The following is a 15417-nucleotide window of genomic DNA, read 5'->3' as shown; positions in this document are numbered from 1 at the left end:
GGTTGATACGTTGTGTGGGAGAAGGCATTTCCAGGGAGAAGTGATGGGGGCAGAGACCAGGGGGCTGGTAAGCATAGTGGTGTGTATGGGAAACACTAAGTAGTCCATTATGATAAGCTTTTGGAGTGCATGAAAGGTGAGGGTTATTGAAGACAAGGTTGGAATACAGTCTCCATCTGGACTGTCTGGAACTTGAATGCAGGTCTCGGATGTCTAGTGCTTGTTTAACGGTCAATGCAGAATCTACAAGTGTTTGGAGAAGTAAAGACATGGTCATCTGGTGTCCCCTGAAGGGACTCATGCTCCAGTTTTCACTCACAGTCTCACACATCAGACAGTCTGGCATGGACTCTAAATACACCCCTCCCACTTTAGCTCCCTTGCCGCATCCAAGAGGTCCAGCCTCACCCACTGTCAGAAAGGTGGCTGGCTGTCTGTTTGAGATATCAGCCTGCCCAGACTGCAACCTGAAGATGCAAGAAAGGCATGTACAGGAAGCCCTTGGCAGAGTTCATGATCTCAGGATCTCATCTTCTCCTGTTTGTCTATAAAGAAACCTCTTTATGGCTCAGTTTCCTCAAAATGGTAGTGAAAACACCTACTTCAGAGGGTAACTGTGTGGATTAAATAAGATAATGTAAGAAACATGCGTAGCACAGAGCCTGCCATGAAGCAAGCCTGCAATAATGCCTCATGCCCTGTCCTTCCCTCGGGACTGCCTTTCCCTCTAGCACATTCCATTCACAGACATTGTGGTCTGAGGACACAATACAAACCAGCTACTCTCGACTTGTCAAACATAAGGGCATTGTCTAGGAGGTAAGCCAATCAGTTTATGGCCACAGAACAAATGGAGACTCAAATTTTCAACACAGTAAGGAGGCACTTGGAAAGGTCCTTCTGTTCTACCAATAAGAAGGCTTATTAGAGGCTGGTGTGATGCAGAAGGAAAAACAAATGCCATTTAGACTCAGTGTGACTTCTAATTACAACTAGTTACCCGCTGGGTGAACTTGGGCAAGTTCTTCCCCTTCTTTGATCCTCAGCTTCTTCGTTGAGATTGAGTTTTACAATTCCTGCTTAGCAAGGTTGATGTAGGGGCCACTGAGAAAATACATGTAGAGGGCACATTGGCTGGAGCTACCAACTCCCAGTGGGGCCGCCGTCTCTGCCGGTGCCCCGTGATTCCGAGCCAAGGGGGAGGAGCAGCCAGTATAGATAGAGGCTCCCTGGTTTTTCTCAAGGCCCTGGCCATAACCCATACCTTTGGGACCTGCTCTGCTGTGATGGTGAAGTAGTTCTGTGACACTCTCATGCTGGTGGCTGTTGTCTTCAGTTCTGTGAAGAGTCTTCTGGGAAGTTTTATAGTTTTATAGTGCAGCACTGTGTAGTGGAACTACAATGTGAGTCACATGTAAGTTTAAATTTTCTAGTAGTTTTTTCATTAAAAAGTAGAAGGAAACCAGGTGAAAATAATTTTGATATATTTTATTTAACCCAATATATCCAATATATTACTGTTTTGAAATTAACGAGATATTTTATATTGTTTTTCATAATAAGTCATCAAAATCTGATGTCTGTTTTACGTGTAAAACAATCTCAATTCAAACTATACACATTCCGAGTGCTCACGTATGGCCAGAGGCTGCCATAAAAACAGCTTAGTGTTTTGTTTTAGACTTGGCCTCCTGGAAACGGCCATGCTGCCATCTGGTGGTAATTTCATCAAGTAACACCCCTGAACACCCACTCTGGCACCAAAGACTTGTTATATATACTTAAATATTCCCGGCCCCAAGCTACCCAAAACCTAGTATAAGAGAGAAGATGAGGCAGAAAAACCAACCTTCAAAGCGTAGGATTCTAAGTTCCAGAACAGAAGACCATTTAAAATGTTTTGGGATTTGGAAAAGGCCGAGATGATAGCCAGAGACAGAGAGAAGCCTCTAGGAACAAGGACACTTTTCACAGGTGTGGAGATGAAGAAAGAAATGACTTGCTTGGTGCTGACCTGAGATGAGGAGACACACAGCTTAGTACGTCAGTACCTTGACCATGCCGTAAAGTAGGCACCAGCGTCTTTCACCTAGACCACGGCAATAGCTCAAAAAACAAAGTGTGTTTAAGTAAGTAATGAACACATTTGTATGATCCAAAATTCCAAAAATACAGAAGCAAAGGGTCTCCTTCCCATCTCTGTCCCTTAACTACCGTTTTAGTGAGGCATCGCAGCTATAATAATCTTGTACATATTTTTTCACATGCAAGTATGTCTGTACAATAAGTTTCTTGAGATGGAATTGTTGGGCCCAAGGATAGGTGCATCTGTAATTTTGATAGATAAAAAATAGCTTTATTTGTAAAAATCAGCTTTATTGAGGTATAATCTACATACAATAAATCTATTGTTTTAAGTGTGTAATTTGATGAGTTTTAACAATGTATACAGTTGTGTAACCACCGCCACAATCATAGAACATTTCCATCATCCAGAAAGTTCCCTCATGCCCCTTGCAGTTAAGTCCCTCCCCTTTAGCCCCAGCCTCTGCGGTTAAGTCCCTCCCCTTTAGCCCCCGGCCTCTGACAACTACTGATTTGTTTTCTTCCCTTATAATTTTGCCTTTTCCAAAACGTATAAGTGGAATAATATAGAATGTAGTCTTTCCTGTCTGGATTCTTGCACTTAGCATTTGGATTGTATGATTCATCTACGTTGTTGCCTGTGTCAGTAGTACTTTTTGTGTTGTTAAGTACCAGTAGTATTCTATGTACATACCACAGTCTATTCATTCACTTGTTGACAGACATTTGGATTGTTTCCAGTTTTGGGCTGTTACGAGCTTCTGTGAACATTCAAGGCCAAGCCTTTAAGTTTTCATCTAGCCTGGGTAAATAGTGGAATTGCTGGGTCATATGGCAAGTGTACGTTTAACCTTTTAAGAAACTGCCTGTTTTCCAAAGTAACTGTCCCTTTTTCATTGTCACCAGCGATGTATGAGAAGTCCAGTTGCACTACATTCTTGCCAGCACTTGGTGTGGCTGCTGTTTTTTAATTTTAGCCACTCAAGTAGAAGTGTAGTGGCATCTTATCATGGTTTCAATTAAATTTTATTTATGCCTAATGATGCTATGCATCATCCATATGCTTATTTACCGTTTGTATATATTCTTTGGTGAAATACCTGTTCAAATCTTTATTTCTTAATTGAGCCATTTGTCATCTTATTGAGTTATAAAAGTTCTTTATATTCTAGACATAAGTCCTTTGTCCAATATATCCTTTGCAAATATTCCCTCCCTTTCTGTGGCTTGCCTATTCATTACCTTATCGGAATCTTTTGATGAAAGACACGAGTACTTAATTTTGATGAGTGCTTCACCAGTTAACCTGTGTGTTGCTCCAGGCAGCTCCTGTTCTTGACTTGACTACCACTAGGCGAGAAAACCTTTCTTACAGTTTTCACACTCTTAGTCAGAACTTTCCTGCACTGGACCAGGCTATGCCTGTTGTCTTAGGCCATGTCTTCCATTAACTGATTGCTGTCCTCTTTTTGTGTTTTAAGAAATTTTCACCTTTTTCAGCTTATTGAAATAGTGAATAGTCTTCTTGTTTTCAGGTATAAATTTATAATTAAAAATTGATAAACAACTGAAATGTCCACCAACAGATGAATGAGTAAACAAAATGTGGTATATACACACAATGAAATACTACTTAGCTATAAACAGAAATGAAGTCCTGATACATGCCACAACATGGGTAAACCTTGAAAACATGGTACTGAGCAAAATAAGTCAGTCCTAATACTCACTTAGATGAAACAAGCAAATATATTGTTGTTAGGTCCCGTTGAGTTGGCTCCGACTCATACTGACCCCATGTACAATAGAACAAAATGTTGCCCAGTCCTGCACCATCCCCACAACAGTAGTTTGAGTTTATTGTTGTAGCCACTGTGTCAATTCATCTTGTCAAGGGTCTTCCTTTTTTTCGCTTACCCTCGACTTTACCAAGCATGATGTCCTTCTTCAGGGATTGGTCCCTCCCGACAGCATGTCCAAAGTAAGCACGATGAAGTCTCACCATCCTCGCTTCTAAGGAGATTCTGGCTGTACTTCCTCCAGCATGCATATGAGGCAATTGAAAATACCATGGTTGAGTCAGGTGCACCTTAGTCATCAAAGTGATATCTTTGCTTTTTAAGATTTGTAGCAGATTTGCCCAATGCAATACACTGTTAGATTTCTTGAATGCTGCTTCCGTGGACGTTGATTGTTGATTGAAGTAAAATTAAATCCTTGGCTGAGAGGGCCCTGAGCAAAACCAGATGGATTCCATCTATAAAAGACTCTGGGAGAAAACCAGAGTACCTTACTGAGCAGTAACCTGGGCAAGGAAAAAACATGTCTAACACGTGGCTTCATGGTAACGTCAATCGGAACCCATTAAGTGGTACAAAAACAACCCTATTGTACAAAAATGAGCTCACCTATCATAGATTACACAGGTTTTTTCCTGGTTCCCCTGCATGTATCCTTGCACAGGCACATTGTTCTGCCTACATGTTAGACGGTATATAAACTCACACGACACACTGCCCTGCATGGACCTCTGCTTAGGTGACACTTGACTGCTGTCCGTCGTGAGAATCTTTGCATTGGCCCCTGTATGTAGGTTCCCTAGTAAAAGCTAAATCTAATCAACAAGTCTTTTTTCACCTCTTTTTTAGAAATCTGACCTGTCCTTTGGAGCCATTTTTGCCACTGGTCTGGTGGGGTGTAACAAATAGTGACGTGAGCAGAATTCTGAAAAAATGGTCTGGGGAAAAGAGAATCTTTAGGGGGAAGTCCCTGGTTGACCCCAGACTTCAATGTGGGGACCAGTGGCGAGTCTTCTAGATGCTTGTAGATCACTGAGGGAGTATGGGAAATGCCCCCAAAACTCCTGCAGGGCTGGTAGAAGTTATAAAAGGATTAAAACTGACCGGCCTGAATAAGGATAGCCATGACACTGTAGCCAATGTGGGATAGCTGTTAGTAGAGAATTTTCAGGGGGAAATCCCTGGTTGGCCCCAGGCTTTGATATAGAGACCAGTGGCAAGTCTGGCGGATGCTTGTATACTGCTGAGGGAGTAGGGGGAGAGCCCCAAAACTCCCACAGGGCTGGAAGAAATTATAGAAAGATTAAAGCTGACCAACCTAAATAAGGATGGCTGTTGCTCTGTAGCCAGCATGGGATGGCCGTTACTCTGGGTGATGAGCTTAGTGACAGAGGCCCAGTTAAAAGCAGAAGCAATGATTAGAAAATCTGAGGAAGAGCTAACACTAGAAAGTAATATCAAAACAACTGCTTTCATGTTGGTCGCCGACTTAGCTGGAAAAACAGAGCAAAGGAAAAATAATTGGGAACAGGGAAAGCCCTCAGCTCTTCCCCTAGAAGCTCCTGTGTCCTCTCCTGTAACAACCTGGCAAGATTTCCCTCAATGTAGAGCCATTCGGGGGTCCAGCGGCCAAACAAAAGTCCTGGCTTTGGTTGACACTGGAACTGAATGCACTTTGATTTATGGTAATCCACATAAATTTTAAGGTCACCTTTTAAGTTTATATTTCTCCTGCTCCAGAAAACATACTAGGTATTGACACCTTACCCAGAGCCTTCCTGGAAACAATGGGGAGTTTCACTTGGCTTGTGGCTTAGGAGTGAAACCGGTTCTTCAGGGTTGGGCTATATGGCAGAAAATCTCCAAAACTGTAATGGAATTGGAAAAGATGTAAATTATTAGGTAGGCTCAAAGCCTTACAATAGTTCACTATGGCCTGTCTGTAAGCCGACGGAACATGGAAAATGAAAGTCGACTACCAAAAATTAAATAAAGTAATTCCTCCTGTACATGCAGCTGTACCTAACATATCCACTATTCTGGAGTGGCTGATAACATGGTCAGGAGAATACCATGCTGTTTTAGATTTGGCAAATGCTTTTTTCAGTATTCCCTTCAGCTAGTCTGCTCAAGATATATTTTCCTCCACATGTGAAGGAAGACAATGGACTTTCCAAGTGTTACCCCAAGGATATTTGCATAGCACTACAATTTGTCATGGCATGGTAGCTCAAGATTTAGCTGCTGATCCCTTAACAGAGGGGGTACATATGGAACATTGGGTAGATAATGTCATGTTTCTAGTGATTTGAGTTTTTTGCAGGTGATAACCAATCTAGTAATGGAACACCTCCAATAGTGAGGATGGGCTATCAACCTACACAAAATTCAGGCACTGGGGCCCATGGTCAAATTTATGGGAAGTTGGTTGGGTAAGACCAGAGTCCTGCCCTCAGCAGTTATAGATAAAATCACTGCCCTTCCTCACACCCAGATTGTTAAAGAAGTACAAGCATTTGTGGTGATATGGAGAGCTTTTATCCCACACTTGGCACAATGCCTTCAACTACTCTATAGACTGACAAAGAAGACGACTACCTGGGGGTGGGGAACCTCACAAGAAAATGCTTTCATTCAAGCCAAGGCAGTAGTGCAACAAGTCCAAGCACTAGAGACCACAGAAGAAGGGGTGCCTTTTGAATTAGATGTTACTGTTCCTGAGGATGACATGGGTTGGGCTTGAGGCAGAGGAAAAAATAAACAGATGGCTGATAGGATTCTAGTCACAGCTCTTCACACTACACTAGTGGAGATACACTACACCTTGATAGAAAAACAATTCTTCATTGTGTACAATTATTTGTTGCAAATAGAAGCCCTCACTAGAGAAGTACAAGTAGAAGTAAAGAGTAGCATACCCTATCAAGGGGTGGGTAGAGGGCCTGTTTGTCAAACCATGGTCAGCTTTGGCAAAGAGTAGTACTAGGTGAGGAGGCAAGTCCCCTCTCCAAAGAGTTACAGGAATATTTGGGACCTATCAAATTCAAATTTACACAGAAAATGCTCACTTGCCACCAACAGATACCTCCAGAATGCTCTGTTGTTGTTGTTGTTAGGTGCCATCAAGTCGGTTCCGACTCATAGCGACCTTATGCATAACAGAACGAAACACTGCCCGGTTCTGCGCCATCCTTACAATCGTTATGCTTGAGCTCATTGTTGCAGCCACTGTGTCAGTCCACCTCGTTGAGGGTCTTCCTCTTTTCTGCTGACCCTGTACTCTGCCAAGCATGATGTCCTTCTCCAGGGACTCACCCCTCCTGACAACATGTCCAAAGTATGTAAGACGCAGTCTCACCATCCTTGCCTCTAAGGAGCATTCTGGTCGCACTTCTTCCAAGATAGATTTGTTCATTCTTTTGGCAGTCCATGGTATATTCAATATTCTTTGCCAACACCACAATTAAAAGGCATCAACTTTTCTTTGGTCTTCCTTATTCATTGTCCAGCTTTCACATGCGTATGATGTGATTGAAAATACCATGGCTTGGGTCAGGCGCAACTTAGTCTTCACGGTGACATCTTTGCTCTTCAACACTTTGAAGAAGTCCTTTGCAGCAGATTTGCCCAATGCAATGCGTCTTTTGATTTCTTGACTGCTGCTTCCATGGCTGTTGATTGTGGATACAAGTAAAATGAAATCCTTGACAACTTCAATCTTTTCTCCGTTTATCATGATGTTGCTCATTGGTCCAGTTGTGAGGATTTTTGTTTTCTTTATGTTGAGGTGTAATCCATACTGAAGGCTGTGGTCTTTGATCTTCATTAATAAGTGCTTCAAGTCTTCTTCACTTTCAGCAAGCAAGGTTGTGTCATCTGCATAACGCAGGTCGTTAATGAGTCTTCCTCCAATCCTGAGGCCCCGTTCTTCTTCATATAGTCCAGCTTCTCGGATTATTTGTTCAGCATACAGATTAAATAGGTATGGTGAAAGAATACAACCTGACGCACACCTTTCCTGACTTTAAACCAATCAGTATCCCCTTGTTCTGTCCAAACAACTGCCTCTTGATCTATGTAAAGGTTCCTCATGAGCACAATTAAGTGTTCTGGAATTCCCATTCTTCGCAGTGTTATCCATAGTTTGTTATGATCCACACAGTTGAATGCCTTTGCAGAATGCCCTAGGCATGCTGAAAAGAGGGCAGGCACCCCAACTACCACGCTCTACTTAAGAATATGATCAGGCATATTTAAAGGGGTGGGAGGCCCTTACAGATTTGGCAAATTGATTATATCGGCTCCCTCCCTAAAAGTAAGGGACATTGATTTGCTCTTATATGCATGGATACCTACAGCGGATTACTCTAAGCTTTCCTTACTATAAGAGACAATCAAACTGTCACCATTTCAGGTCTGGAAAAACTAATATCCATGTATGACTCCTAAAGAAATTAACAGTGATCAGAGTTCTAACTTTACAGGGGCCCTTATATAGGAATGGGTGGAGAAACAGGGCATAGACTGGCACTTCCACCTGCCTTATAATCCCCAGGGGGCAGGATTAATTGAAGGAAAAAATGGCCTCCTTAAGGAACAAAGAAAGAGTGACTGGCTGGCCTACTTGGGGCCACTGGGCAATTGTTTTGCCCAAAGCTATAAGAGCATTACATGAAGCTCCCATCATGGGAGGGCAGTCCTTGTTTGAGTAGTTAGGTGGTGAGCCACACCCAGGTCAAGCTATAAGGATATGGAAGACAATACCAAAAGTATTCATGCCAGAGTTGGATGCCACCCAACATGTACTATCACTCTGGACACTGGTGAGCATCACCCTGGACAGAGTATAATCAATGGGAGCATCCAATGGCAGGTCCCCAGGGAATGGGTAGGACTCCTACTGCTAAGGCAGGAGATTTCTGCTGCCTTGCCCCTTAGCCCTGTGTTTTGCAACAGAATGACACTGGAAAAAAGGTAGAAATGGGAAAAACACTGGCTGCAATGATACAAGGAATCTTACCTTCCCCTTTGGGAGAGGTAAGAAAGCCTCTGCAATCAGCAGAAGTAGAAGCAGAAGGAAGAAATAATACTAGTTACTTTTAATAGAAAAAGATGAATGTCCTGTTTTTGTTCCTTATAAATTTCTTTCTTTCTGCTAAAAGTGTGATAATCTTGCTGCTTCTTTGTGCTCCTGCTGCATCTCTACAGAAGATGTCATTGAACACTTTTCTAACATGGGCTTTGCACACCATCAAAGACACGAACCAGTCCCACTGTTGGGTATGTGGGCTAATGCCATTTAGCAGTTAAGGGGAGTCACTGTGGTGGGTTTCCCCACTGCAGGGATGGGACCGGCAGTATGGGACTGGCAGTTTTGCAAGCCTTAATATATGCTGACAGAAATTGTCCAATATTTTAAGCTCTATAGATATTACTAGATTTATGACAGAAGATGGGGGAAAGACAGTCAACTTCAAGGACATGGGATCCAATTTTCTGAGTCAGCCACAATCAGACAGGCCATCACTAAAAGCAAAGACAAACCAGAAAGTGGCACTACATGACAATTGGGTCTGTACTGACAGATACAGGACGGATTCATGCGACTAACGCCAGTGGCCAGTGTGTCAGAAATGACTGATGTATGTTGGGAACAAAGTAGTCATAGTAAAGATCAAGACTCAGCAAACACCCACTATCTGGGGAAGGTACCAATGCACTGGTGCAGGCACATCATATATTTTCAGGTTTCTGATTGATTTGCCATGGATTGGTTCAACTGTCTAGGAATATACTGGGTGGCACTGAATGGCATGTAATGGTTATGTGGTAGCAGTGTCTGGTCTTGACTGCCTCCAGGTTGGCTTGGCAGGTGTACAATAGGCTTTCCATAGGTCCACTGCCACATTTCAGAACCTATCCCTGACCCTTATAATGAGCCTATCTGGACAGGCAGATGTAGCAAGAGATCTGTTTTCTCTTGGTGGGATTGCTTTCCAGCTGTATTTACCCCCATTACTGGAAATATTAATATCATGGCTAAAATTGAGACTTTAAAGAAATTTGTTTCATCTGCCCTATATGCACAGACGGGCTGCCTCAGATGAAGAAACTGCAGCCATGAGGAAAGTGGTGTTGCCAAAGTGGATGGCTTTGGACATGATTACTGTGGCGTAAGGAGGCACCTGTGCTGTACTAAACATTGAATCTTGTGTGTATATTCCTAATAATAATTAAAAAAATCACTCCCTTATACATTTACAAGTACAACTAGATAGAATTGAGCATCTGGGAGATGATACATGGTGGGCTGAAAATCAAGGGGTGGTTCTGTGGATGGGGAACGTGATGGAAGAAATTACTATTTGGATTATTATCTATAATTATTGGAGGAATTTTTTGTTGTTCTTGCCTTTATTGTTGGGGTGGGTTTTGCTTACAATATTTTATAAAATTGGGACATAAGGCCCTAGTGACATTACCCCATCAGATGGAGGCTCAGGGACAATTGTGAAAGAGGGAGGTGCATGAGACTGTAAGAGCCCTGAACAATACAAGATAAATCTTGCCTGCAAAGGACTCTGGGAGAGAATCACAGCACTTTACTGAGCAGGGACCTGGGCCAGAAAAAACAAGTCTAACACCCGACTTCATGGTATTGTTGATTGAAACCCATTTACTAGAACAAAAACAACCCCATCTGTCATAGATTACACATGTTTCTTCCTGGCTACCCTTCACATATCCTTGCGTGTAGGCACATTGTTCTCCCTATGTGTTTGTTGTTGTTCAGTGCCCTCAAGTAAGTTCTGACTCATAGCGACCCTATGTACAACAAAATAAAACACTGCCCGGTTGTATGCCATCCTCACAATTGTTGCTGTATTTGAGCCCTTTGTTGCAGCCACTGTGTCAACCCATCTCACTGAGGGTCTTCCACTTTTTTTCTGACCATCTACTTTACCAAGCATGATGTTCTTCTCCAGGGACCGGTCCCTCCTGATAACACGTCCAAAGTATGTGAGACAGTCTTGCCATCCTTGCTTCTAAGAAGCATACTGGCTCTACTTCTTCCAAGACAGATTTGTTTGTTCTTCTGCCAGTCCATGGTATATTCAACATTCTTCGCCAACATCATAATTCAAAGCCGTCAATTCTTCTTCAGTCTTCTTTATTCATTGTCCAGTTTTCATGTGCATATGAAGCAATTGGAAACATTATGGCCTGGGTCAGGTGCACCTTAATCCTTAAAGAGACATCTTTGCTTTTTAACAATTTAAAGAGGTCTTTTGCAGAAGATCTGCCCAATGTAATACATCATCTGATTTCTTGACTGCTGCTTCTGTGGGCGTTGAACGTGAATCCAAGTAAAATGAAATCCTTGACAACTTCAATCTTTTCTCATTTATCATTATGATGCTTATTGGTCTAATTGTGAGGGTTTTTGTTTTTGAATGTTAGGGTATAATGCATACCGAAGGCTGTGGTCTTTGATCTTCATCAATAAGTGCTTCAAGTCCTTTTGGCTTTCAGCAAGCAAGGCTATGTCATCTACATATCGAAGGTTGTTAATGAGTCTTTCTCCAATCATGATGCCATGTTCTTCTTTATATGGTGCAGCTTCTGTGGTTATTTGCTCAGAATACCAATTGAATAAGTATGATCAAAGGATACAATCTTGACACATACCTTTCCTGATTTTAAACCACACAGTATCGCCTTGTTCTGTTTGAACAACTGCCTCTTGAACAGGTTCCTCATGAGCACAGTTAAGTGTTCTGGAACGCCCATTCCTTGTAATGTTATCCGTAATTTCTTATGATCCACACAGGTGAATGCCTTTGCATAGTCAATAAAACACAGGTAAACATCTTTCTGGGATGCTCGGCTTTCAGCCATGATCCATCTGACATCAGCAATGATATCCCTTGCCCCACATCCTCTTCTGAATCTGGCTTGAATTTCTGGCAGTCCCCTGTTGATGTTCTGCTGCAACTGCTTTTGAATGATCTTCAGCAAAATTTTACTTGTGTGTGATATTAATGATATTGTTTAGTAATTTCCGCATTCTGTTGGATCACCTTTCTTTGGAATGGGTAAAAATATTGATCTCTTCTGGTTGGTTGGCCAGGTAGATGTCTTCCAAGTTTCTTGGCATAGACAAGTGAGTGTTTCCAGTGCTGCATCAATTTGTTGAAACATCTCAATTGGTATTCCATCAATTCCTGGAGGCTTGTTTTTTGCCAGTGCCTTCAGGGCACCTTGGACTTCTTCCTTCAATACCATCTGTCTTAGTCATCTAGTGCTGCCATAACTACAAGTGGATGACTTTAACAAAGAGAAATTTATTCTCTCACAGTCTAGTAGGTTACAAGTCTAAATTCAGGGTGTCAGCTCCAGGGGAAGGTTTTCTCTCTTTGTCAGCTCTGGAGGAAGGTCTTTGTCCTCAATATACTCCTGGTCAAAGAGCTTCTCAGGCGGAGGGACCCTGGGCCCAAAGGATGCACACTGCTCCTGATGCTGCCTTCTTGGTGGTATGAGGTCCCCAGCTCTCTGCTTGCTTCCCTTTTCTTTTATCCCTTTACCTGGGATCAAGGAGGTGACCTGAGTAAGGGTCGTGTTACAATCCTACCCTAATCCTCTCAACATAAAATTACAATCACAAAATGGAGGACAACCACACAATACTGGGAATCATGGCCTAGCCAAGTTGATACACATTTTGGGGGGGGACATAATTCAATCCATGACACCATCCATTATTGATCATATTCTACCCCCTGAAGTGGCTGAACTTCAACCAATTCTTTTTGATACAGTGACTATGTATTCCTTCCATCTTCTTTTGATGCTTCCTGTGTCGTTTGATATTTTTCCCATAGAATCCTTCAATATTGCAACTCAAGGCTTGAATTTTCTCTTCATTTCTTTCAGCTTGAGAAATGCCGAGTGTGTTCTTCCCTTTTGGTTTTCTAACTCTAGGTCTTTGCACATTTCATTATACTTTCGCTTCGTGAACTACCCTTTGAAATCTTCTGTTCAGTTCTTATACTTCTTCATTACTTCCATTCACTTTAGCCACTCTACATTGAAGAGCAAGTTTCACTGAGTCTCTTCTGACGTCCATTTTAGTCTTTTCTTTCTTTCCTATCTTTTTAATGACCTCTTGTTTTCTTCATGTATGATATCATTCCACAACTCTTGTGGTCTTCGGTCATTAGTGTTCAATGTGTCAAATCTATTCTTGAGATGGTCTCTAAATTCAGGTGGGATATACTCAAGGTCATACTTTGGCTCTTGAGGACTTGTTCTAATTTTCTTCAACCTCAACTTGAACTTAAATTTGAGCAATTGATGTTCTGTTCCACAGTAGGCCCCTGAACTTGTTCTGACTGATATTGAGCTTTTCCATCATCTCTTTCCGCAGATGTAGCCAATTTGATTCCTGTGTATTCAATTTGGCGAGGTCCAAGTGTATAGTTGTCATTTATGTTGTTGAAAAAAGGTATTTGCGATGAGGAGGTCTTTGGCGATCTTTGGTGACTTTTTTTTTTTAATCTCCAAGGTCATATTTTCGAACAACCAATTCTTCTTTGTTTCCAGTTTTCACATACCAATCACCAGTAATTATCAATGCATGTTGATTGCATGTTTGATCAATTTCAGACTGCAGAAGTTGGTAAAAATCTTCAATTTCCTCATCTTTGGCATTAGTGGTTGGTGCATAAATTCGAATAACAGTCTAGTTAACTGGTCTTCCTTGTAGACATATGGATATTATCCTATTACTCACAGGGTTGTGTTTCAAGATAGACCTTGAAATGTTCTTTTTGATGATGACTGCAACACTATTCGTCTTCAATCTGTCATTCCTGGTACAGTAGACCATATTACTGTCCAATTCAAAATGGCCAATACTAGTCCATTTTAGCTTACTAATCCCTAGAATTTTGATGTATGCATTCCATTTCATTTTTGATGACTTGACTTCCAATTTTCCTTGATTCATACTTCTTACATTCCATGTTCTTATTATTAATGAATGTTTGCAGCTGTTTCTTATTTTGAGTCGTGTCACATCGGCAAATGAAGATCCCAAAAGCTGGACTTCATATTATTAAGGTTGTCTCTATTTTGAAGAGGCATCTCTTCCCCAGTCGTATTTTGAGTGCCTTCCAACCCAAAGGTCTCATCTTCTGGCACTATATTAGACAATGTTCTGTTGCTATTCATAAGGTTTTCACTGGCTAATTATTTCAGAAGTAGACTGTCAGGTCCTTCTTCCTAGTCTGTCTTAGTCTGGAAGCTCAGATGAAGCCTGTCCACCATGGGCAACCCTGCTGGTATTTGAAACGCTGGTGGCATGGCTTCCAGCATCACAGCAACATGCAAGCCACTGCAGTACAACAAACTGACAGATGTGTGGGGCATGTCAGATGGTATATAAACCCACACCACACATTTCCCTGTGTGGACTTCTACCTGGGTGACACTGGACACTTTACTGTCCATTGCAAGAAACTTGGGGTCGACCTCTGTATGCTGACCTCCCTAATAAAAACTAAATCTGATCAACCTGACTTTTTCCATCTTTTTTTTGGAATCTAACCTGTGCCCCTTGGAGCCACTCCTGCTGCTGGTCCAGTGAGTGCTACACTAACAGCTTCAATATTTTCTCCATTTATCATGATATTGCTTATTGGTTTCCTTGTGAGAAGTTTTGTTTTTGTTGAGGTGTAATCCTGAAGGTTATAGTCTTTGATCTTCATCAGTAAGTGCTTCAAGTCATCTTCACTTTCGACAAGGTTTTGTCATCTACATATCACAAGTTGTTAATGCGTCTTCGTCCAATCCTGATGCTGCATTCTTCTTCATACAGCTTCTCAGATTATTTGCTCAGCATACAGATTGAGTAAATACGGTGAGAGAATACAACTCTGACGCACACCTTTTCACATATATAAGCATATATATGTGTGTGTGTGTATCAAAAATTATTAGTGGTTACTAGGAGTGGGAGGGAGGGGAAAAGGGATAGTTTTTGCTTAGGAGGGATTGAGTTTATGTAAATGGTGATAGAATGATTTGGAAAAGGAAAGTGAGAATGGTTGTGCAAATTGAATGTAATCAACGTCACTGTAGAAATTGTTGAACTGACGTATGTTTTGTTGTGTATATTTTCACACAATAAAAAAAAGTGAAAAAAAATTATAAAGACCATTGCCAAAGACCACCAAAAATATACCTGTAGGGGAGGTGGGGCCAAGATAGTGGAGCAGTCAGATGCTTCTGGTGGTCCCTCTTGCAACAAAGATTAAAAAAAAGAGAGAGAATCAATTACAAATGACAATCTAGGGGCCCTGAATATCAAAGGCAAAGTTGAGGAACTGCACTGAGCAGCAGGGGTGGGAGAGATGGTTCAGAAGTGGCAAGAGTTACCAGACCTGACCCCATGGGAAAGAGCACCCTGTAGGCCAGATCCTCTGGCGTGAGTGCGGTGAGGCAAGCAGTATTGTCCAGGACTTGTTTTCCG

The sequence above is a fragment of the Loxodonta africana genome, chromosome 9, assembly GCF_030014295.1.
Source record: "Loxodonta africana isolate mLoxAfr1 chromosome 9, mLoxAfr1.hap2, whole genome shotgun sequence".
NCBI classification, from domain to species: Eukaryota; Metazoa; Chordata; class Mammalia; order Proboscidea; family Elephantidae; genus Loxodonta; species Loxodonta africana.
The sequence above is the reverse complement of the archived record's forward strand: the minus strand, read 5'-3'. Positions refer to the sequence as shown.